Below are 26,566 nucleotides of genomic sequence, written 5' to 3' on the forward strand. Positions count from 1 at the left end.
CGCACGTTATCGTCTTCGATCGCGAGGACGGTAATTGGTCTCGTTAAGAAATTGCCTTCTCTCCGAACAAAGAGGCCGCCTTCGTCTCATTCACTAGGCACATAATGAAAGACATTGTCATTGTTAATGTGAAATAACTGAAAAGTGACTTCGAAGCTTAACTAATGCAAATTACTTCCGTCAATGTCTACCCATTAATAACAAATACGCGGCAATTAGGTATTATACGTATCGAATCTTGTTGGTTTAAAGCTTTTACATCCTTTCTTCTGCGTATTCCCATCTCTAGACTGACAACAATAACAGAATTTGTTCGTTACTCTCTGTTCTCCATTTACTTATTCCCCTTTGAATATCTAGAATCAGAAGTAGACACTAATGACCATACGCTAAATGAAATACCATTTGGAAAATTCTTTGGTGGCAATTTGGATAACATGCTAAAGTCTTAGGCAACGCAACTAAAGTAAATAGTTTATTCAGCCGAGCCGGCCGCAAGTGGCCGTGCGGTTCTAGGCGCTTCAGTCCGGAACCGCGTGATCGCTACCGCCACTGTAAAATGTTTAACTTTGTTGATGGATCTCACCTCTGCTTGCTCCACTCCAGCAAAGTGAAGTACTCGAAGCGTCGTTGAGTTTTGGATAGAGACGAAAATCGGATGCGGCCTAGTCGGAACTGTATGGGGGCTGACTGACGAACCATGAGGCAGTGAAGCTAAGGCGCCGGACTGTCGCAGATGTCGCCGCAGTCGTGTGTGGTCTGGCATTTTTCATGTGAAGTTGAAGGTTTCTAATTCGTACTTTCAGTTTGCTGAGGGTCTCGCAGTACGTTGCAGAGTTTCTGGTGGTGCCTTTAGGCACGATTTCCAAATGCACCAAACCTTGAACATACTAGAACACTGTGAGCATGGTCTTGAATGTTTTTGGCGTCGGTGATCCTTTGTGGCGTAAATTCATTGATGCTCCCTTGTTTAGAGTGCAAAATGGTGAATCCAGGTTTCATACCCTGTCACAATGGCAGTAAAAAACCGATCAACTTCACAATTAAAACGCGAAAGAAACTGTCAACAGATGTGCACACACTCGTGATATGGGGCCTTACCTAGCAGCTGCGTCTTTGTTATGTGATGATTTTCTCTGATGATTCCGAAATTAATACAATGACGTAGGTCAAGTGGCTTAAACGTAGACGCAATATTTATTTTCACTTAAAATCACAAATTGTACATAACTTTAAGAGACATTTCGAATGTTGTTGTTGTCTTCAGTCCTGAGACTGGTTTGATGCAGCTCTCCATGCTACTCTATCCTGTGCAAGCTGCTTCATCTCCCAGTACCTACTGCAACCTACATCCTTCTGAATCTGCTTAGTGTACTCATCTCTCGGTCTCCCTCTACGATTTTTACCCTCCACGCTGCCCTCCAATGCTAAATTTGTGATCCCTTGATGCCTCAAAACATGTCCTACCAACCGATCCCTTCTTCTAGTCAAGTTGTGCCACAAACTTCTCTTCTCCCCAATCCTATTCAATACCTCCTCATTAGTTACGTGATCTATCCACCTTATCTTCAGTATTCTTCTGTAGCACCACATTTCGAAAGCCTCTGTTCTCTTCTTGTCCAAACTAGTAATCGTCCATGTTTCACTTCCATACATGGCTACACTCCAAACAAATACTTTCAGAAACGACTTCCTGATACATTAATCTATATTCGATGTTAACAAATTTCTCTTCTTCAGAAACGCTTTCCTTGCCATTGCCAGTCTACATTTTATATCCTCTCTACTTCGACCATCATCAGTTATTTTACTTCCTAAATAGCAAAACTCCTTTACTACTTTAAGTGTCTCATTTCCTAATCTAATTCCCTCAGCATCACCCGATTTAATTTGACTACATTCCATTATCCTCGTTTTGCTTTTGTTAATGTTCATCTTATATCCTCCTTTCAAGACACTGTCCATTCCGTTCAACTGCTCTTCCAAGTCCTTTGCCGTCTCTGACAGAATTACAATGTCATCGGCGAACCTCAAAGTTTTTACTTCGTCTCCATGAATTTTAATACCTACTCCAAATTTTTCTTTTGTTTCCTTTACTGCTTGCTCAATATACAGATTGAATAACATCGGGGAGAGGCTACAACCCTGTCTCACTCCTTTCCCAACCACTGCTTCCCTTTCATGCCCCTCGACTCTTATTACTGCCATCTGGTTTCTGTACAAATTATAAATAGCCTTTCGCTCCCTGTATTTTACCCCTGCCACCTTTAGAATTTGAAAAAGCGTATTCCAGTCAACATTGTCAAAAGCTTTCTCTAAGTCTACAAGTGCTAGAAATGTAGGTTTGCCTTTTCTTAATCTTTCTTCTAAGATAAGTCGTAGGGTCAGTATTGCCTCACGTGTTCCAACATTTCGACGGAATCCAAACTGATTCTCCCCGAGGTCTGCATCTACCAGTTTTTCCATTCGTCTGTAAAGAATTCGCGTTAGTATTTTGCAGCCGTGGCTTATTAAACTGATAGTTCGGTAATTTTCACATCTGTCAGCACCTGCTTTCTTTGGGATTGGAATTATTATATTCTTCTTGAAGTCTGAGGGTATTTCGCCTGTCTCATACATCTTGCTCACCAGCTGGTAGAGTTTTGTCATGACTGGCTCTCCCAAGGCCGTCAGTAGTTCTAATGGAATGTTGTCTACTCCGGGGGCCTTGTTTCGACTCAGGTCTTTCAGTGCTCTGTCAAACTCTTCACGCAGTATCGTATCTCCCATTTCGTCTTCATCTACATCCTCTTCTATTTCCATAATATTGTCCTCAAGTACATCGCCCTTGTATAAACCTTCTATATACTCCTTCCACCTTTCTGCCTTCCCTTCTTTGCTTAGAACTGGGCTGCCATCTGAGCTCTTGATATTCATACACGTGGTTCTCTTCTCTCCAAAGGTCTCTTTAATTTGCTGTAGGCCGTATCTATCTCACCCCTAGTGAGATAAGCTTCTACATCCTTACATTTGTCCTCTAGCCATCCCTGTTTAGCCATTTTGCACTTCCTGTCGATCTCATTTTTGAGACGTTTGTATTCCTTTTTGCCTGCTTCATTTACTGCATTTTTATATTTTCTCCTTTCATCAATTAAATTCAATATTTCTTCTGTTACCCAAGGATTTCTAGCAGCCCTCGTCTTTGTACCTACTTTATCCTCTGCTGCCTTCACTACTACATCCCTCAGAGCTACCCATTCTTCTTCTACTGTATTTCTTTCCCCTATTCCTGTCAATTGTTCCCTTATGCTCTCTCTGAAACTCTGTACAACCTCTGGTTCTTTCAGTTTATCCAGGTCCCATCTCCTTAATTTCTCACATTTTTGCAGTTTCTTCAGTTTTAATCTACAGGTCATAACCAATAGATTGTGGTCAGAGTCCACATCTGCCCCTGGAAATGTCTTACAACTTAAAACCTGGTTCCTAAATCTCTGTCTTACCATTATATAATCTATCTGATACCTTTTAGTATCTCCAGGGTTCTTCCACGTATACAACCTTCTTTCATGATTCTTAAACCAAGTGTTAGCTATGATTAAGTTGTGCTTTGTGCAAAATTCTACGAGGCGGCTTCCTCTTTCATTTCTTAGCCCCAATCCATATTCACCTACTATGTTTCCTTCTCTCCCTTTTCCTACACTCGAATTCCAGTCACCCATTACTATTAAATTTTCGTCTCCCTTCACTATCTGAATAATTTCTTTTATTTCATCGTACATTTCTTCAATTTCTTCATCATCTGCAGAGCTAGTTGGCATATAAACTTGTACTACTGTAGTAGGTGTGGGCGTCGTATCTATCTTGGCCACGATAATGCGTTCACTATGCTGTTTCTAGTAGCTTACCCGCATTCCTATTTTCCTCTTCATTATTAAACCTTCCCGTGCATTACCCCTATTTGATTTTGTGTTTATAACCCTGTGTTCACCTGACCAGAAGTCTTGTTCCTCCTGCCACCGAACTTCACTAATTCCCACGATATCTAACTTTAACCTATCCATTTCCCTTTTTAAATTTTCTAACCTACCTGCCCGATTAAGGGATCTGACATTCCACGCTCCGATCCGTAGAACGCCAGTTTTCTTTCTCCTGGTAACGACATCCTCCTGAGTAGTCCCCGCCCGGAGATCCGAATGGGGGACTATTTTACCTCCGGAATATTTTACCCAAGAGGATGCCATCATCATTTAATCATACAGTAAAGCTGCATGTCCTCGGGAAAAATTACGGCTGTAGTTTCCCCTTGCTTTCAGCCGTTCGCAGTACCAGCACAGCAAGGCCGTTTTGGTTAATGTTGCAAGGCCAGATCAGTCAATCATCCAGACTGTTGCCCCTGCAACTACTGAAAAGGCTGCTGCCCCTCTTCAGGAACCACACGTTTGTCTGGCCTCTCAACAGATACCCCTCCGTTGTGGTTGCACCTACGGTACGGCCATCTGTATCGCTGAGGCACGCAAGCCTCCCCACCAACGGCAAGGTCCATAGTTCATGGGGGGAGTACATTTCGAATAACTGAAAAAAACAGTGGGTTTCATACAATGACGTAGTCATTAAGTCTCTTTGAACCAGAGGTCGTTTATGTGCACCACAATTATACAGGCGTTTCGCCAACATTAGTTCGACCTCAGTTGTTTCCGATCGCTGTTAAAATAGACCATTATTCTGTCCAGCTGCATTGTTCCTTCTGTATACGAAATGTCACTATGTATTTGGATTCAGCAAGTCCTTCAGTCACTGGCAACGCAAATATACGATGCCAATCTTTCCACTTTTCAAACAATTCCTGCTCGCTGTGAAGTTAGGATCACCATTAGAGGGCTTCTTGCTTAAACTTTTCGCCTTTTACTGTAGTATCGGGCCTGAAATTGGAACGTCACTCTCCTTATTTCTACTAAACCTCAGAGGCAGTTCGTCATGTAGCAACTCATTATTTACTGTTTTGCTTATCCCGTGACTCTCTGAAGCGTTATTTGTCATAATTATGCAACAAAAGTCTTCACTCTATTTGCTATTATTATTATTATTGTTATTATTTTCGATTATTCCCTTTTGAGAGAGCGATTGAACTGTATTAGTCTTGATTTCTTCTTCTTTCTTCGTTCTTCCCAAATTCTCTTCATACGTTCACTGTGTTCAGTCTTGCGTTCGTCCAACCATCTTTTTTCCCCTTCTGTTCTCCGTGTGTTCTTGTTTAAGTGTGTGTTTCTGTATGATGTTTCTAAACTGTTCTCTATTGTTTACGCTGTCTTGCGTGATCCCCAGTTCTTTAATGTCTTCTTCTGCTACTTTGTCTCGTTTTTGCTCTTGTTTACTATCTCAAAGATCTGTCTTCTGAGCCTGCTTTTATTCATTCTGCTGATATGTCCATAAAATTTCATCCTTCTCTTTCTAATGGTGTCTCTTATTGTTCCTATGTCTTTGTAAATCTCTCTAGTTGGCCCCTTCATCCAAATTCCTTCACGAAACACTGGTCCATATATTTTCCTCAGAATTTTTCTTTCCTGCTTTTCAATCTCTCTGATCTTAGTATGACCATGAATCACTGTAGTTTCTGGAGGATAAAGTGCTTCTGGTAGGACTAGTGTGTTGCAGTGCCTTAGTTTCGCATATCCAGAAATAGATTTCTTATTATAGTGATTCCAAGTGAGCTTATATGCTTTTTGTAATCTGGAGATTCTATCTTTATTGGCTATTGAGTTCAGCCCTGATGGTTGGATTACCTCTCCCAGATAGCTGAAGTGGGCAACTTTATTTATTATTGTCTTCAGTTTATTAATTATTGTGTCAGTCTGACACCGTTGAAGTTTCAACACCAAGATTAGCATGCCTACGGACATCACTTTGATGTCATTTCACATACTGAATAAATGGGAGCAATGCACTAGCAGGTCCATCATAACTTGTTACCAGTCAGCTTGGCAAGATTCGTGTGTGACGGTTGAATGAATTTAAGTTTAATGACAGGAGTCGTTGACCGTTGCTATTATAAATTCAGGAGTTTCAGATACTGTACTACAGAAATACCAATGAACCGGAGATCTAGATAATGAAGGGCGAGTAACTGAGGTCCCACTGCACCGTGCAATTTATTCCCTAACGTCTTAACACATGTCCTTTCACCCTGCCCGTTCTCCCATTAAGTGGTTTTCACTTGTTCCTCTTTTCGTCGATGCTGCGAAGAATCCTCATCGGTCCACCTCATTCTCAACAACCTTCTGCTACTCCACATCTCAAACGCTTCGGTATTCTTTTGCGGTTAGCTGCTAACATAAGAGGAAAGAGAATGTAAATAGTAAAATTCGTCAAGATCTATTGTAATTATAGACGACGTGAGTATAGTGAACGTATTAGCAACATGTTTTTTGTCCACTTGTTCTGACTTACAAGACAGTACAAATTTCTGAGGCTCTCTTGTCGCCTTTCAGCGAGGGCTCGCATAATTTTCGGAGGTTCCTCGTCTTTTTAGGTAGCTCCATTCAGCACGTTAACCGTTAACGGTCGGAAGACAGCAGGGGCGAGATAATAGAGCGACCTCCCTTGACACGAGGGATGGAAGACAAAGACGCGCCGCAAGTTCCCTCGGGTACACGCCGGAAGCGCACTCCAGGCTGCCGTCCGAGTCCACGGAGGAGTGTTCTTTCCGCAGCCGTCCTTCCAACTTGTCTGTTGCTCAAATACTGCCTAATAACCTAATAGTCAACAAGATGGTTCTTTCGACCGCCAGTACAGCTTTACTGGAAGCGATCCTTTGTTTACATGTAGTGCCCTCTAGATGGCTTAACGTACACTGCTGACCATTAAAAATGCAACATTTTAAAATTTGTGGAGGTCTACAGCCTCAGTGCATTCTAAGAATGGAACCATGGTCCAAGTAGACTGCAATATGTTTCTTTTCTGTCTAATCCGCCAAAGCTATGGGCCTTTGTCAACTATCTGTGATACTTAAATAACTAGAATACAACCTACTGATGTTCCACAATAATATTTATTCGTTCGTTATGAAATTTCTTTCGGCTTCTTAGGTCATAGTAAGATAACTTAATGTTGAACAGATAGGCCACACAACTTCAGCGAGAATTCATAGCTGTACAAAGAATACTGTACAAACGTATGTGAGACTTTATAACTACACTCCTGGAAATGGAAAAAAGAACACATTCATACCGGTGTGTCAGACCCACCATACTTGCTCCGGACACTGCGAGAGGGCTGTACAAGCAATGATCACACGTACGGCACAGCGGACACACCAGGAACCGCGGGGTTGGCCGTCGAATGGCGCTAGCTGCGCAGCATTTGTGCACCGCCGCCGTCAGTGTCAGCCAGTTTGCCGTGGCATACGGAGCTCCATCACAGTCTTTAACACTGGTAGCATGCCGCGACAACGTCGACGTGACCCGTATGTGCAGTTGACGGACTTTGAGCGAGGGCGTATAGTGGGCATGCGGGAGGCCAGGTGGACGTACCGCCGAATTGCTCAACACATGGGGCGTGAGGCCTCCACAGTACATCGATGTTGTCGCCAGTGGTCGGCGGAAGGTGCACGTGCCCGTCGACCTGGGACCGGACCGCAGCGACGCACGGATGCACGCCAAGACCGTAGGATCCTACGCAGTGCCGTAGGGGACCGCACCGCCACTTCCCAGCAAATTAGGGACACTGTTGCTTCTGGGGTATCGGCGAGGACCATTCGCAACCGTCTCCATGAAGCTGGGCTACGGTCCCGCACACCGTTAGGTCGTCTTCCGCTCACGCCCCAACATCGTGCAGCCCGCCTCCAGTGATGTCGCGACAGGCGTGAATGGAGGGACGAACGAAGACGTGTCGTCTTCAGCGATGAGAGTCGCTTCTGCCTTGGTGCCAATGATGGTCGTATGCGTGTTTGGCGCCCTGCAGGTGAGCGCCACAATCAGGACTGCATACGACCGAGGCACACAGGGCCAACACCCGGCATCATGGTGTGGGGAGCGATCTCCTACACTGGCCGTACACCTCTGGTGATCGTCGAGGGGACACTGAATAGTGCACGGTACATCCAAACCGTCATCGAACCCATCGTTCTTCCATTCCTAGACCGGCAAGGGAACTTGCTGTTCCAACAGGACAATGCACGTCCGCATGTATCCCGTGCCACCCAACGTGCTCTAGAAGGTGTAAATCAACTACCCGCGCCAGCAAGATCTCCGGATCTGTCCCCCATTGAGCATGTTTGGGACTGGATGAAGTGTTGTCTCACGCGGTCTGCACGTCCAGCACGAACGCTGGTCCAACTGAGGCGCCAGGTGGAAATGGCATGGCAAGCCGTTCCACAGGACTACATCCAGCATCTCTACGATCATCTCCATGGGAGAATAGCAGCCTGCATTGCTGCGAAAGGTGGATATACACTGTACTAGTGCCGACATTGTGCATGCTCTGTTGCCTGTGTCTATGTGCCTGTGGTTCTGTCAGTGTGATCATGTGATGTATCTGAGCCCAGAAATGTGTCAATAAAGTTTCCCCTTTCTGGAACAATGAATTCACGGTGTTCTTATTTCAATTTCCAGGAGTGTATATCGGTACAAAACACAAACTTGTTGTAATATCTAAAGAGACACTGAACAAATAAATCTTACATTACAGTATATTCAAATATTAAAATGAGTGCATAAAACAGAAATGTTTTCCAAGTGAGTAATGGCACAGGCTACTATGCTTTATGGACAAACTGGTGAATGTGATGAACAGATAGAATAAAGGGAGGGGAAGAAGTCGTCTATGGAATGTGGGTCTGGAATATTATAAGAAACTCATTAGCTACTGGTGTGAGGCAGAATAACTGGCTGCGACTTTAATAGGAGTGAGTAGTGGAACTGTGTTCAGTCGTTAATGACGAGGTCAGGATTCTTTGATTGGCCTTTATTAATGGCCAGAATTTCAAGTAATGTTAGTTTTCTCCCTTTAGTTCCTTTATGAAGGACATCACATTTCACATCACATGAATGACATTCATTCCGAACATGTTAAGCAGAGGTGGGATCTTTCTTTCTCAGTCCCCAACTCCTTTCATGGTCAGTCAGTCTAGTGACTGTAGCCCTACCTGATTGACCTACATATAATTCACCACACACTTTGCAGGAAATTCTATAAATTCCATTATGTTCTAAAGGTGGAAGTTTATCTTATTTCACAAAGGTGGGCAACAGTATTCCTAGTATAGAAAGCTGGAGTATAGTTTGTGGAATCCAGTTTCCAGGCAAGAACCTGTGAAGTCTTGACCGTATTTAGCATTGGGGCTCATCTGCTATCAGTGTGGTTGTTTGCTGTCTGAGATTGATAAAGGAGATCTTTTATAGTCTATCTCTTCTTTTTGCTGAGTGTATTGTCAATCAGTGTACGACTATAACAATTACTGTATGCTATTTCTTTAATTATTTTTAGTTCATTTTCAAAATCTGGTTTGGTTCGGGGGACATAGTAGGCGGTGCACCGTGGAGTAGAAGGCTGCATGTTTATGTGTTATGGGAAGCTGGAAACTGGCTGGTATTACTGTGTCTGTTGAGTTTACGTTGCAGTACATCTTAAATAAATGCTGTTGCTTACTGATGTGAACGGTGAGGTCTAATATGTTGATGTATTCTCCTACCAACTCCATTGTAAACTTGAGTTTACTATGGTGTGAATTCATATGTTGAAAAGTTTTATTTAATTGTTTGGTGGTACCTAACCAAAGCACAGTACATCATCTACAAAATGAGCTTTAAATTATGTTATTTTCCTCAAAACTGTAACTACTACTTCTGTATCGCTTCAAGTTGTACAGTAATTTCGGTGTCCTGTACAAGCAGTCCAAAATAGGCCCCTTCTCCTTCACATAACACCAGTAGTTTCCAACACCTCTGCTGCAATATGTTGTTGAAATAACTGTACTAATGTGATGTAACCCCAATTTGGTGTGCAGTTTTATCATATTATTGTATAAAGGATATCATGAAACGACACCTGGTGTATATATAATCTGTTAATGGTTCTAACTTACCAAACGGCGTATAAACCTTCAAATATTTTATTACCTGGCAGGATTTGTTTACTACATCACTAATGTTTTATTTTATAGAATGACTGTCACGCCTCATGAGAGACCCGACATAGTCTTTTTTAGTTCGCACTTTGTACACATGACATGACATACGAAGCACGAGTGTCGATCAGCTACTTTTAATGAGGTAGCACATGTTGTAAACATCGAATATAATATGCAGGCGAATATTGCGCCAGTAGCACACTTAATGTTATCGACCTTTAGGTAGGATTGCAAACATCTTTAGTCATACCATAACTTTGTAGATTCTTGTATGTTACTGCTATTATAAATAATGGCCTTTACTGTGCTGAGACAAAAATGAATTGGTAGTGACTAAGATCTTTGACTGTGTGTTTAGTTTCATCTGTGGTTGACATGCTTGTTAGTCAGTTGTGGAGCGCTGGAACATTCTTATTAGAGGTATAACCGCGAGCAGTTGAGTTTTTCAGACAGTGAGATCTGTTTCTTGTGATTCTGGAACAAACCATCTGGAATTCTTTATTATGGAGATAAAACTCTTTTATATAACATATATTTCTCGTTCTTAATGCTGATGGAGAAGATTTTGGAGAAATTTTTAAGGTAGCGAAGGCATGTGCAAGAATGAAATGTTTGCTGGTCATAACTATAAATCGAAGGAAATTTTTGTCTCTCAGATAAATAATAACTTTCACGACTAGTCTTAATTTTGTAAGTAGGCTGTTTAGGTTTTTTTATTGGTAACGCCACGTAGCGCTCTGTATGAAAATCACTGGCTGTGCTGTGTGCAGTCAGTGGCTGGTTGGCATTGTTGTAATACTCGCCATTGTAGTGTTGGGCAGTGTGTAGCATTGCGCAGTTGGAGGTGAGCCGCCAGCAGTGGTGGATGTGGGGAGAGAGATGGCGGAGTTTTGAAATTTGTAAGACTGGATGTCATGAACTGCTATATCCATTATGACTTTAGAACACTATTGAGGTAAATAAATTGTTTGTTCTCTATCAAAATCTTTCATTTGCTAACTCTGCCTATCGGTAGTTAGTACCTTCTGTAGTTTGAATCTTTTATTTATCTGGCAGTAGTTACGCTCGCTGTATTGCAGTAGTTCGAGTAAACAAGATTTTTGTGAGGTAAGTGATTTGTGAAATGTATAGGTTAATGTTAGTCAGGGCCATTCTTTTGTAGGGAGTTTTGAAAGTCAGATTGCGTTGCGCTAAAAATATTGTGTGTCAGTTTAAGCACAGTCTTGTACAATTTTTCTAAGGGGTGTCAGTTTAAGCACAGTCATGTATAATTTTTCTAAGGAGATGTTTCGATTTGATGTCTTTCGTTTTCATTATGTCGCAAATAACTCAGTTGGTTGAAATGTTTGTAGTTTTTAATTTTTATTTATATATATATATATTTGGAGACGTTTATAATCGTTAGATTGTTAGTCTTCTTACGTTATGCAGTCTTTTTGTCAATAATCAGTGTTAGATTTCTGAAGAATGATTTTCTTTAAAGTAAAACCCACCTCCAAGATAACTAGTAAAGTTTCTAATATTTTATTGTGTGTGCGTTGCATCTTACGCTACACGAATTCACATATTGTTTCTGAAAAGCGAAAAGAAAGTAATTAGTAGTGAGTTGTATATTTACCTTTAGCTCCTGCATCCGCTGATTTATATTTGCTTTCGCGAATGTCAGTAATCCAGACACAGAAGTCAATTTTATTTCAGGGACGATCTCATCTCACATTCTTGAGCAAACAGTATTTCGCCACTATTATCAGGTGTTGTGCTTGCAAGAAGAATAATTTTCAGTGAACATCAGAGGTAATTTCAAACAGTTATCTTCTTCAGAGCAGAGCAGTAAACATTGCGATTCATACTTTACTTCAGTACTGAGTTGTAGTTATATAATTTTCACTGAGCACACAGTTCATTTCCTTTGGCATATAATTAGATTCATTTTCTTTCTTTCAGATTTTATATTTCATGAAAGTAAAGTTTTATTTCACAATACTGTTCACGTGCGCAATGCAGGATCAAACCAACAGTCAGTTTTGCTCACCAATTGAATACAATACATAATTTACACGTTGCATGAGGAGAAAGTTTTTCAAATCAGTATATTCAGTTTCGTAATATACAGACAGATTTTTAAAGGTAGCTTACAATTTGGTTATTGAAGTATATATATATATGCCAAAGCTTGTAGACAAAGTATAAACCATTGTCAGCATTTGATAATTGTATTGCAGGAGCTTGAAAATGACCTACAGTTGAAATTGGCTTATAGTAAACAGATTATAACCTACTTGGACTTTTTTTTTTTTTTTTTTTTTTTTTTTTTTGTTCTCAGAAATGCCACAACATGAATTCAGCGTGAGGTGAACGTCAAATTGACTTGAAGAGCGCTACACTCTCGGACATGCAAAAGGTTAGCATTTCAACGCAACCGCCGAATTAAGTAGGAGTAACGCCATCTACGTTCTGTATACAAAAAAAGATTATGGAACGTGCTCTTCATTCAAAAGTCGCATTTCAGTGTTCTTTGATTATGATATGGTCGTGCCATGACTCGTGTAAGAGGGAGGAAAGTCTATTAGCAAATTTCGGAGTACGATACCTGTAGGATCGTGGCAAGTAAAGAGTGAGATCTGTCGTTCCTCGACATTTTTGCTCGCTTTGGTCGTGAATCCGCCACTGTCATCTGGATATGTAATCGATCAGCTCTTGATGGCCATACACGTTCTTAAAGGCAACACATCACTAGCGTCACAGTGGACAGACGTATTCTTCGCGCAATCGGAACACCTACGTTGAGCTAAAAAATGAAAGTGTTAACATTACGATAAGTATGTGTACGGATAGTGCAATGATATCTGGAGCACCACGCTTTATCAGCGCGGCGACTTCCCTTGACACAGCAGCAAACTGGTGGGTACAGTCACAACACTGGGCTCGTAACTGGCATCAAATTCTCTCATCAGCTGAGTTCTTGTTCTCATTAATAACACATCCGTTTGTAGAAATTCTAGGAGAACAAACGTTACCGGTTTGCATTCGTCATCGTCATAAGGCTTAGGCACCAAATTTGGTATTACGTGGTGTCTCTGAGTACACAACACCATCGTCTCTGGTTCACACAGCAGATAATATGAAAAACAGCGGTCACATGTCTAACTTGTTAATCCCGATGAGTGTACCCATCTTCGAGGTCCAATAGACGCAACCTTTTCAGAAAATAACGCAAGATCCAATGTTACCAGTGCCGTTCTAAGCTACTGCGATAGAGGCTTTTCGGCTGCTGAACTGGCCAGCATGTTCTCCAGATCTCTTACGCTTTGGAAACGTCTCCACATGGACTGCTGAGAGACTGACATCTTGATTGATGAACTTGCGAAGATCTGACGCAGAGTGGAATGACGTACAGATTACTGTCTTCTATGTTCAATTTGACATGGTGCTCAGTCAGATTGGAGTCACTGTTGCCGCCACGGATGTTTACTAAATTTCGCACCCTATATGCTGCCAAATAGTCTAAAGTTTAAGAATTTTTATTTATTTGCTGTCATTTCTGGTACTCTGATCGTAATGGCCTGCAGTGTACTTTCATTTATTACTTTCTGGTTACTGCCTTCATGAGACCAAAGCAATGAACAACTCGTAATCCAAAATTCAGTTTCAGTTACAATAAAACCTACACCCGCATAGGCACACTTTCCTATTTAAGGGTAGATATTGTCGTATCCTGCCTGCTCTCGAATATGGGGTGCCTAGAAAACCTGCTTTCTCGGATCGTTAGACAAAAATTCAAGCAAATCGTATTAAGGAATTTTATTTACAGAAAATAAATGACAATACCTTGGGAAATTTATAATGATGTGTCGCAAGCAAAGGGCGACAGACCAATAAAGAATCTCTTCAGCATATACAGCTCCAATACAGGTGAAGGAATACAGTTCCCACGTCGCTGCTATATAAGTGCCTTCTCTTGATGCCCCTGTCAACGTTGCAGAGTACAATGCAGTATCGCAGCTGCACAACACTTGAATGCAAACCCATTGTCGGTCACTATGAACCACGCCCACTCTCCCCTCTATTCGACCAACAGTGCCGCCACTACGTGAATTCTAAAAAAGCAATTTACCGAGCTCCGCCCTGCAGCTCTACTCGAGATAGGTAGTGGTCTGTGTAAACATTTCAGCACTTATTCCTTCTCACAATCGAATGTTTAACATATCCTTGCAATGTGCATAAGACATTGCTTTGTGATCGATATGGAATGTACCTCTATTCTTATTAGGTGATCGCCTCGTATTTTTTTTTTTTAAGATTTCTTCTTGAAATAACAGGCATAATTCTGAGGTTGAAAGAGCTACACCTACCCTTTTAGTGCAGTAAGTTTACCAATTGCTTTCCTGAATGTTCTTTTTTCCAGAATTGTGCATAAAATCACATATTATAATTCGCACATGATTTTGTGGCATTTGGAAACTATATTTTCCAATATTTCCCATGTCTACTTAGTTTTTTCTGAATTTATATTCTTTGTTGGTCGGCATGTATGCGTGAGTCACTGCGTACATTTTTTTTCCACATGTGATGGAAAGTATCATTAATCCGAGACGTTCCTGGCAGATTAAAACTGTGTGCCGCACCGAGACTCGAACTCGGGACCTTTGCCTTTCGCGGGCAAGTGCTCTACCAACTGAGCTACCCAAGCACGACTTATGCCCCGTCCCTAGAGCTTTACTTCTGCCAGTACATCGTCTTGCCCGCGAAAGGCAAAGGTCACGAGTTCGAGTCTCGGTCCGGCTCACAGTTTTAATCTGCCAGGAAAGTTTCATATCAGCGCACACTCCGCTGTAGAGTGAAAATCTAATTCGGGTATCATTAATCGGTTGTTGACACTTGTCATTTTCAAAGTAAGCGTACCATCACTAGCCTAGATTTACCAACATGTTGTATCTCTGTCTTCCGGTGATGAGGCACTATGATTTATAGCCTCATAACAGTAAAATTAATTGAGAAAAAAATTGTCAGACTGTAAGATTGGAGCACAGTATTGTACGGAAGGGTACCATGTACTGTAGAAAACCCAGAAGAGAAACGAACCGTTTGAGACGCCAATGGTGCTATAGGAGAGCGTTGAATATTACGTGGGCTGATAAGAAATAAGATCATACCTAGAATCGCCGAGGAGAACGTATGGGAAACACGAACAAAAGGAACAGATGGCAAGAAGTGTTAAGACATCAATGAATAAGTTCCAAGGTACTAGGAAGGAGCCGTAGGTTAAAAATCTCAGTGTAATAGAGAAGATGGTATACGGCAAACCAAAAAAAAAGAGGGCTTTGGTGTATTGCTTATACAACTCAGATGATTTATTGAAAAAAAATGCAGAGCACAAGTAAATGCAACTTCAGGCCCAGTTTTTTGTAGTTTCCCTAAATCCCGTAAGATTTTCGGACTATTTAATAATATCACTAAATAGAAAACCTCGTCATGATCCAGTAGTAGGAGCTCGAGCGACAAATTATAGCGTGGACACGCGATCGTCTCTCGGCATAATAACACACGATATTCTACAGGCCGGCGTCGTACCTGCTCCGTCCGTATTATAAGATAGGAGTCTCGATAACTGTTACAACCGCTACCGTGTGTTATTTGTAGTTACGACCGGGGCGCTCGTTTGCAACGTGTGCCTGCGACTTGGGGCATTAGTAACTGTCCTTAATTCCGAACAGCTTCGTTCTCGTGACAAGAAGTTCGCATGCCGGTGTAGGTTGTTCGTGCTCACCATCGGTTTAGGACAGATGCTATCAGCCACGGGTGTACAGCCCTGACAAGTGCAAAGCGCAATAACGCAGCAGGAAGTCTGCGCTGCATGTGCGCCTCTGATAACACGCTACGATGGAGGTCATTTCTGCTTAATACTTCCTCTTATTTCTGACTTGAGTGTGATTAGTTGCTTATTTAAAAAACTGGAACTTTACCCTCTGTATAAACCATTGTAGGATACATATGTAAATAGGTGGAAAGACCCACTGATTCAAACGATGTAGAGATCTGTTTTCACACAGACAGTACATTAGATAAGAAAATCAGACACAGCACTTGTAGAAACAAACAATTTGTGAGATCAGGGGTATACAGAATAGAATGCTACACATGCACAAAATACGAGGGTCACTCCAAAAGAAATGGACACTATTTCTGTAAAAATACAGTTTTACAGTGTGTAGATACATCCTTCCCGCTTGTTTTCAAACTCAGTTTAACCTATTCCCGTGAGTGGCGCCGTCACAGCATGTCTTCAAGATGGCTGCTACAGTTGACGTTCGTCAGAAGCAACACACTGTCATAGAATTCCTGTGCTGTGAAAACGAGACAGTGGAAACATTCACAAGATGTTGAAAAAGGTGCATGGAGTTGCTGCTGTCGATCGCAGTACAGTTAGTCGGTGGGCAAGCAGGTTACGTGATGAAAGCGGGCATGGCAATATTGAGCACTGTCCTCGCAGCGGCAGGCCTCGTACTGCACACACTCCAGACAATGTGCAGAGAGTTAACGAATTGGTGACTGCTGACAGATGCATCAAAGTAAAGGGATTATCACGCTACGCTGGGATAGGGGAAGGAAGTGTTTGCAGAATACTGAAAGTGTTGGCGTTAAAAAAGGTTTGTGCCAGGTGGGTTCCCAGGATGCTGACAGTGACTCACTAAGAAACAAGAAAAACGGTATGCAGCTAACTTTTGGAACAGTACGAGAGTGGTGGAGATGAATTTCTTGGAGGAATTGAACACGGGTGATGAAATATGGCTCCATCACTTTTCACCAGAGACGAAAAGCAATCAATGTAGTGGCATATACAAATTCACCCAAGAAAAAAAAAAATTCAAAACCACACGTTCTGCTGGAAAAGTTATGGCTACGGTGTTTTCCGATTCCGAAGGACTCTTGCTTGTGGACATCATGACAAGTGGAACCACCACAAATTCTGATGCGTATGTGACGACACTGAAGAAACTTCAAGCTCGACTGAGTCGTGTTCGACCACATCGGCAGAAGCAGGATGTTTTGCTGTTGTACGACAATGCACGGCCACATGTCAGTCAAAAAACCATGGAAGCGATCACAAAACTCGGATGGACAACACTGAAACACCCGCCTTACAGCCCTGACCTGGCTCCATGTGACTATCATCTAAAATTTACAGACGCGCGAAATTTGGCACGTACTTCGATGCGAGATGCTTTTAATAGGTTCCACAACGAAACATTGTCTCGAAATTTGGTAGAAAATCCGAAGAAATTCTGGTCGTATGTAAAGTACACAAGCGGCAAGACGCAGTCAATACCTTCGCTGCGCAGTGCCGATGGTACTGTTACCGACGACTGTGCCGCTAAAGCGGAGTTATTGAACGCAGTTTTCCGATATTCCTTCAACAGGGAAGACGAATGGAATATTCCAGAATTTGAAACACGAACATCTGCTAGCATGAGTTTCTTAGAAGTAGATACCTTAGGGGTTGCGAAGCAACTCAAATCGCTTGATACGGGCAAGTCTTCAGGTCCAGATTGTATACCGATTAGGTTCCTTTCAGATTACGCTGATACTATAGCTCCCTACTTAGCACTCATATACAACCGCTCGCTCAGCGATAATCTGTACCTACAGATTGGAAAATTGCGCAGGTTGCACCAGTGTTCAAGAAGGGTAGTAGGAGTAATCCATTTAACTACAGACCTATATCATTGACGTCGGTTTGCAGTAGGGTTTCGGAGCATATACTGTATTCAAACATTATGAATCACCTCGAAGGGAACGATCTATTGTCACGTAATCAGCATGGCTTCAGAAAACATCGCTCTTGTGCAACGCAGCTAGCTCTTTATTCGCACGAAGTAATGGCCGCTATCGACAGGGGATCTCAAGTTGATTCCGTATTTCTAGATTTCCGGAAAGCTTTTGACACCGTTCCTCACAAGCGACTTCTAATCAAGCTGCGGAGCTATGGGGTATCGTCTCAGTTGTGCGACTGGATTCGTGATTTCCTGTCAGGAAGGTCGCAGTTCGTAGTAATAGACGGCAAATCATCGAGTAAAACTGAAGTGATATCAGGTGTTCCCCAGGGAAGCGTCCTGGGACCTCTACTGTTCCTGATCTATATAAATGACCTGGGTGACAATCTGAGCAGTTCTCTTAGACTATTCGCAGATGATGCTGTAATTTACCGTCTAGTAAGGTCATCCGAAGACCAGTATCAGCTGCAAAGCGATTTAGAAAAGATTGCTGTATGGTGTGTCAGGTGGCAGTTGACGCTAAATAACGAAAAGTGTGAGATGATCCACATGAGTTCCAAAAGAAATCCGTTGGAATTCGATTACTCGATAAATAGTACAATTCTCAAGGCTGTCAATTCAACTAAGTACCTGGGTGTTAAAATTACGAACAACTTCAGTTGGAAGGACCCCATAGATAATATTGTCGGGAAGGCGAGCCAAAGGTTGCGTTTCATTGGCAGGACACTTAGACGATGCAACAAGTCCACTAAAGAGACAGCTTACACTACACTCGTTCGTCCTCTGTTAGAATATTGCTGCGCGGTGTGGGATCCTTACCAGGTGGGATTGACGGAGGACATCGAAAGGGTGCAAAAAAGGGCAGCTCGCTTTGTATTATCACGTTATAGGGGAGAGAGTGTGGCAGATATGATACACGAGTTGGGATGGAAGTCATTACAGCATAGACGTTTTTCGTCACGGCGAGACCTTTTTACGAAATTTCAGTCACCAACTTTCTCTTCCGAATGCAAAAATATTTTGTTGAGCCCAACCTACATAGGTAGGAATGATCATAAAAATAAAATAAGAGAAATCAGAGCTCGAACAGAAAGGTTTAGGTGTTCGTTTTTCCCGCTCGCTGTTCGGGAGTGGAATAGTAGAGAGATAGTATGATTGTGGTTCGATGAACCCTCTGCCAAGCACTTAAATGTGAACTGCAGAGTAGTCATGTAGATGTAGATGTTTGGGAAACTGAAAGACTCTCTTCCCGGAACACATAAAAAAATGTTTCCGCTTACGCTATCTCGAAATATTCTAGTACGAAACGAATGAACGGCTTCCGGAATAGCGTAATAAATTATTTTAGACCTATTTCTATGCCATCAGTGTTTGCAAAAGTTATCGAAAAGGCTGTGTATGTAAGGTTAATTGATCATTTTATATCACACGATTTGCTACCAAATGTACAGTTTGGCTTTAGGAGTCGTTTGACAACTGAAAATGCTATATTCTCTTTTCTCTGTGAGGTACTGGATGGGATAAACAAAAAGTTTCGAACGCTTGCATATTTTTTGATTTAACTAAGGCATTTGACTGTGTTGCTCTCACAACATTGCTCCAGAAGTTGGACCATTACGGAATAAGGGGAGTAGCTCACAATTGGTTTACCTCTTACTTTAGCAACAGGCGGCAAAAGGTCATTATTCACAATGTTGATAATGGCTATGATGTGGAATCTGACTGGGGTACTGTCAAGTGAGGGGTGCCCCAGGGATTAGTGTTGGGGCCGCTCCTGCTCCTTATTTATATAAATGATATGCCATCTAGTATTATGGATAACTCCAAAATATTTTTGCTTGCTGATGACACTAGCTTGGTAGTAAAGGATGTTGTGTGCAACATTGACTCAGTTTCAAATAGTTAAGTACATGACCTCAGTTCATAGCTTGTAGAAAATAAACTAACGTTAAATCACTCAGTTTTTACAGTTTTTAACACACACTTCAACAAAACCTGACGTTTTAATCTCACAGAACGGGCATATAATTTGTGAAACTGAACAGTTCAAATTTCTAAGTGTTCAGATAGATAGTAAGCTGTCGTGGAAAGCCCACGTTCAGGATCTTGTTCAAAAACTTCTTCCATTTTTACTATTCGAACGGTATCAAAAGTGAGTGATACCTCGACACGTAAATTAGTCTACTTTGATTATTTTCATTCACTTATGTCGTATTATGTTTTGAGGTAACTCTTCCCATTCTAGAAGGGTATTTTTGGTTCAGAGACGGGCGGTTCGGGCAATAAGTGGTGTGAGTTCACGAACCTCTTGTCGACCTCTGTTCACGAGTCTGCGTATTTTGACATTGGCCTCTCAATATGTATATTCAATATTGTCGTTTCTTGTTTATTCCCAAGAAAAAGCAGCTTTCACTCGGTTAATACTCAGCAGAAAACAAACCTCCATTTGGATCGGGCTTCCTTAACTCTTGTGCAAAAAGGTGTGCAGTTTACTGCTGCATCCATTTTCAATAAGCTGCCACTCGAGTTCGAAAATCTTAGCAGTAATCCACGCGATTTCAAACCGAAACTGAAGACTTTCCTCATGGGTCACTCCTTATATTCTGTCGAAGAGTTCCTTGAAAAATTAAGCTGATTCTTATTGTATTGATAATAGCGTCTACTTCAACTCATGGACTGACTTTCTTTCAGGTTCATGAACATTTATTTTTATCTGTTATTACTTTTATGTTGTAAGTTCGTGTACTGACACGTTCCATATCCTTGGAGATTTGCTCCTCAGTTTGGTCCTACGAAACTTGACGTGTAAATAAATAAATAAAAAGAAGCAATGGAGATAAAATGTCGGACAACATCCTCAATAAAGACGGTGGATTGCAGCTGAATACCGCCTGGGATTCTATGACTATTGAGTTGAAGAGATCACGGCACCAAAAAATTGTCTTATATGGTGCGGCATTGGGCACCAGTGACGTTACTGGCAGCGGCACAGCTATGTTAGCAATGCAGCGGCATTCGCATGGCCGTCAACCACTTGGCAATGGCCGAGGAGATCTCTGCGGAAAGCTCGTGGGCAGTTAAGAACTTGACGCGGCTTATAACCCGAGAATATTTTGTAAATGAATATCACTGCGAGAGTATACATTCGAGTTGGATGTTGTCTTTTATCTCTGGATTTTCGGATGTCTTTTGTAAGATGATATTTCCTATATTTCGCCAGTCCGAGTGGGAAGCGTTGTCATAGATGCACGACTCATTTCTATTGGTGGAGGGCGAATCTTTGTCATTGCCAGTCACTCGTGCTTGCGAAACGCCCGTAAAATCTGCAAATAAACCTCAGTAAGAATCCAGAGACGAAAGTCATTTTGCAATATGTCAACAACTTGCCACAAAGGCCTCAAAGGTTTTGTACATAAAAGCTGTTGTAGGTAATGTAGTTACAATTATACTCATTGGAAAAAGCAAACAGTAGAAGATATTTCAACAACTTATGTCCGACATCACAGCAACATAAATTATGTTAAAGTTGGCGTGTATTGAAATTTACGCATAGGATTACAAGGTATTTATTTTCGAAAGAATTATCTGATTTTATAAAGATTTTCGTTGTATTGACATGAAACTTTGGTTACTATATTTATTTGGCATTCATTTGCGTTGTATAGAAGGACTGGTATATATTATCCTTCAGTAGCAGTACTGACTTTCAGTGTAATTTCATTGTGGATCACTTCATGTACTTCAGAGTTAGAGTTGGCTGTATTGATGTAAGAACTTCTGAAAATGGAAGTGTATGATTTCGAATTCGATAATTAAATTAAACAACATAAATTAAGTAGTTGACTGAATTATCCAACAACAGTTTGTTAGTGAAAAAGAGCTTGATGCCTAAAGCTTCCACCCACGAAGATGGGTCACACATACTGTAAATTGTTGTATTTTCTCTGAATCTCTGACAAGGGTCCAACAACTGAGCTAGATTTTACAGTTCTGGGAAATTATCCTTTTCCTTCCTCAGTTAGAGATGAATCATTATTGGTTTACTGGTGCCCATTGACCATTGTGGTCAGATAAGCCACTTATTGTGGCGCTTACGTATATCTCATCAAAGACAATTTCAACTTGCGTGAGGACAAAGAACGACACAGATTATTTTTGGTACAGGTTTCTGCTGCCCTATTGATCTATGTGCTCGTGGTGATTACAAAATCAACGGCGAGCTCGTTTGGGCATGTATTCTAAACACACCAAAAAAAGTTTTACATCACCACGGTTCCGAGAGTTCCGGAACCTGTAGAGAAAATTGGAATAGAAATCAACATAAACGTCATTTTAGCCCTTTTTACTGCTCATGAAACCACGAATTGCATGTTATACCACCATACAACGAGACCTTCGAAGGCTTGGGTGGCCGAGCTGTTCTAGGCGCTACAGTCTTGAACTGCGCAACCGCTACGGTCGCAGGTTCGAATCAAGCCTCGGGCATGGATGTGGGTCATGTTCTTAGGTTAGTTAGGTTTAAGTAGTTCTAAGTTCTAGGAGACTGATGACCTCAGAAGCTGAGTCCCATAGTGCTCAGAGCCATTTTTTGAACGAGAACTTCAGAGGTGGTGGTCCAGATTTCTGTACATACCGGTACATCAAACACCCAGTAGAGCGTCCTCTTGAACTGATGCATGCCTATATTCGTCGTGGCATACTATCCACAGGTTCATCAAGGCACTGTTGGTCCAGATTGTTCCACACCTCAGCGGCGATTCGGCGTAGATCAAACAGAGTGGTTGGTGGGTCACGTCGTCCATAAATAGCCCTTTTCAAACTGTCCCAGGCATGTTCGATAGGGTTCATGTCTGCAGAACTTGCTGGCAACTCTAGTCGAGCGATGTCGTTATCCTGAAGGACATCATTCACAAGATGTGCACGATGGGGTCGCGAATTGGCGTCCATGAAGACGAATGCCTCGCCAATATGTTGCCGGTACGGTTGCACTATCAGTCGGAGGATGGCATTCATATATCGTACAGCCGTTACGGCGCCTTCCATGACCAACGGTGGCGTGCGTCCGCCCCACATAATGCCATCCCAAAACACCAGAGAACCTCCAACTTGCTGGACTCGCTGGACAGTGTGTCTAAGTCGTTCAGCCTGACCGGGTTGCGTACAAGCACGTCTCCGACGAATGTCTGGTTGAAGGCATATGCGACACTCATCGGTGAAGAGAACGTTATGCTAAAGCTGAGCAGTCAATTCGGCATGTTGTTGGGCTCATCTGTACATGCTGCATGACATCGAGTTTGCAAAGATGGACCTCGCCATGGACGTCTGGAATGAAGTTACCCATCATGCAGCCTATTGCGTACAGTTTGAGTCGTAATAGGATGTCCTGTGGCTGCACTAAAAGCGTTATTCAACATGGTGGCTTTGCTGTCAGGGTTCCTCGGAGCCATAACCCGTAGGTAGCGGTCATCCACTGCAGTAGTAGCCCTTGGGTGGCCTGAGCGAAGCATGTCACCGACAGTTCCTGTCTCTCTGTATCTCCTCCATGTCCGAACTACATTACTCTGATTCAGTCCGAGACGCCTGGACACTTCCCTTGTTGAGAGCCCTTCCTGGCACACAGTAACAATGCGGACGCTATCGAACTGCAGTACTGACCGTCTAGGCACCCTTGAACTACACATAACACGAGCTGTGTACCTTCTCCCTGGAACTGATCGGCTGTCGAACCCGCTTCGTCCAATAGGCGCTGCTCATGCATAGTTGTTTACATCTTTGTGCGGGTTTAGCGACATCTCTGAACAGTCAAAGGGACTGTGTCTGTAATATAATATCCACAATCAACTTCTACCTTCAGGAGTTCTGGAAACCGCGCTGATGCAAAACTTTTTTTGATGTGTATATTACGAAACGCACCTGTCCAGGTGGTATAAATAGGTATATTTTTCTCTTACGTTTGTGTTGGTTCCTACTCGTGGCACAGTATGCTTACGTCTTAGCTCGTATCATGCTATCAGTTTTGCATCTTGGAGCGTAAGCATCAGTTATCTTTCTGTTATGTTATGATCACGTTGTTTTGTATGTACTTTTATTTGTGTGATGTTAGTAAAGTTATTTTGGACACATTTTTTATAGCTCTAGCTCCAGTGTTTCTATATGATGATATTTATAGTGGAAATAGTTTTTCTCGGAAAGTCAGTGATTACGTTTAACTTTCAGGGAGAGTATTTGTGATTTCACGTAAATAATAGATGTTCTGTTGTTTTGTGTTTGTCGTGATAGTGATACTTTGCCCTTTTTCTTTTAGAGTTTCAATAAAATTTACTAGGTATTTTTATGTCTAATCAGCAAAGAGACTTAGACATAGAAACTAACATACGTAGATACAGAAAGTAACGTAGACGTAAGGAACAGTATTGTCTCTATTATACCTTCAGCATAGATACGCTTGATAACGGCAAAAACTCCGAAACGAGGTCGTCGTGTTACTCTGTAATCACTACAAGAAAATAAATCAGCAGTGCAGTAGGAACCTTTGTCACCGTTTGCTGAGACATGTGTTAATTACGTAAGACAGCTAGACTTAGGAATAAATTACACTAACCAACACTGAAATGTAACTGGGCTGATAACGAAAACGACTGTGAAAAACTCGAAGTAGCTCTCGTTTCCAAGTTAAAGGGGATGCATTTAATAATCATACTTTGTTTACATTCATTGTCAACCCCTTCTCATCTAGGCTTCGAAATCCAGCTGATGGTAGACGGAGTGATGAAGTATCAGGCAACAACAGCCGTGTGAATTTTGTCGTTATTTTTAGCCCTTGCTCGTAGTAAATGTTTCATTTAAGGGCAGTATGAAAAAAAAGGTTCAAATGGCTCTGAGGACTCTGGGACTTAACTTCCGAGGTCATCAGTCCCCTGGAACTTAGAACTACTTAAACATAACTAACCTAAGGACACATCTATGACCGAGGCAGGATTCGTACCTGCGACCGTAGCGACGTAGTATCAGTCTCTTAGAAATTGTATTCTGTTCGTGTGCTGGAAGAACGAGTTACTGAAGTGTAGTTAGTGTGTGTCGCCGTTGTAATTTCAGTGATTCAAAGTGCCTCGCAATAGCGTAAACGGTGCTGATAGTTTTCGCTACATTTACGCACAGGCTACAATGAAATCTCAAAGGTGGCCAATAACGCCATATATTTGAAAGCTGTACAGACTATTCTTTGGCTGAGAAATAGGATGTTCCTCATGTATGTTGCATATCTTATGTCTCGCGTCTTCATTCGTGGTTGATTCGTAAAAGACCTTCCATGAGCTTCGCCATACCAATGACCTCTGGAGCACCCTCAAACCCTTTGAATGATTGTCACTTTTGTGTGACAACTCCATCGACACACGGTATTTCCAAGAAGAAAAAATCTTCCTTGACAATTATTAACATCTCGTCAGCCTTGCGATCAGTGCCTCACGGAGACCGACTGCCTATTCCTGTCCCCCTTGATTGTCATAGTGACGAGACCGGTAGTAAAACTACTGTTGCACCATCACCTTCAAAACCCAGTTCTTAGAAAGATCCTGACATTATGTCTGACGGTGAGTGTACAGAGATCCACGAAATAATACGAGGTGCGACAATAAAGTAATGAGATTGATTTTCTTTGCAAGATGTGGCAATCCTGCAGGATTGCGTAACAACAATATCTTTGACCTTGGTCTATAAGTTGCTTCTTGTCCAAGCGGCACATCGATGCAACTGCTCGGTCGTGAGTTGTGCTGTAATAAGTTAACACTTGTTTGTGTCTATCGTCACGGAAATGGTACCAAATAAAATTGCGCAATGATATGCCATTTCTTTTTGCGTTAAATTGGGTGAAAACTCGACGACACTTATGGTAAGCTTCAGAAGGCTTTTGGAGAGGAGGTTATGTCAAGAGCTCAAGTTTTTCGTTGGCATAAAATGCTTAGTGAAGGCAGAACCAATGTTGAAAATGAAGACCGCAGTGGACGACCAATCAACTGCACGGACGGATGTCAACTTGGACAGGATCGTGAACTCGTACGATTTGATCGAAGATTATCCGTGAAAATGATTGCAGAAGAACTGAACATCAATCGAGAAATGGTTCGCCTAATAATAACTGAAGATCTTGGTATGAGAGACATTTGTGCAACAATGGTCCCCAAAAATCTCACACCACAACAGCGAGAAACACGGGAAAATGTGGCAGCCGATATGTTAGAGCAAACGGAAATCAATCCAGAATTGTTGGGCCGTGTTATCACTGGTGATGAAAGTTTTTTTTTTTTTTCCAGTACGATCCAAAGACGAAACGCCAAAGTTTGCAATGTTGCTCGAAGGGATTACCCAGACCAAAAAAAGCTCGCATGTCAAAGTCAAACGTGAAATGCATGCTTGTGTGCTTCTTTGATTTCAAGGGAATTGTTCATAAAGAATGGGTGCCTCCTCGACAAACAGCTAACCAACATTACTACAAAGAAGTTTTAGAAAGACTTCGTAAAAGAGTTCTTCGTGTCCGTGTCAACATTGCTGATAATTGGATGCTGCATCACTATAATGCGCTATCCCATCCTGCTCTGTCAGTATAGCAACTTTTAACCTCAAAACAAATTTCAATACTACCACAGCCACCTTATTCACCAGATATCGCCCCGTGCGACTTTTTTCTGTTTCC

Source organism: Schistocerca gregaria, chromosome 1, assembly GCF_023897955.1.
Source record: "Schistocerca gregaria isolate iqSchGreg1 chromosome 1, iqSchGreg1.2, whole genome shotgun sequence".
NCBI lineage: Eukaryota > Metazoa > Arthropoda > Insecta > Orthoptera > Acrididae > Schistocerca > Schistocerca gregaria.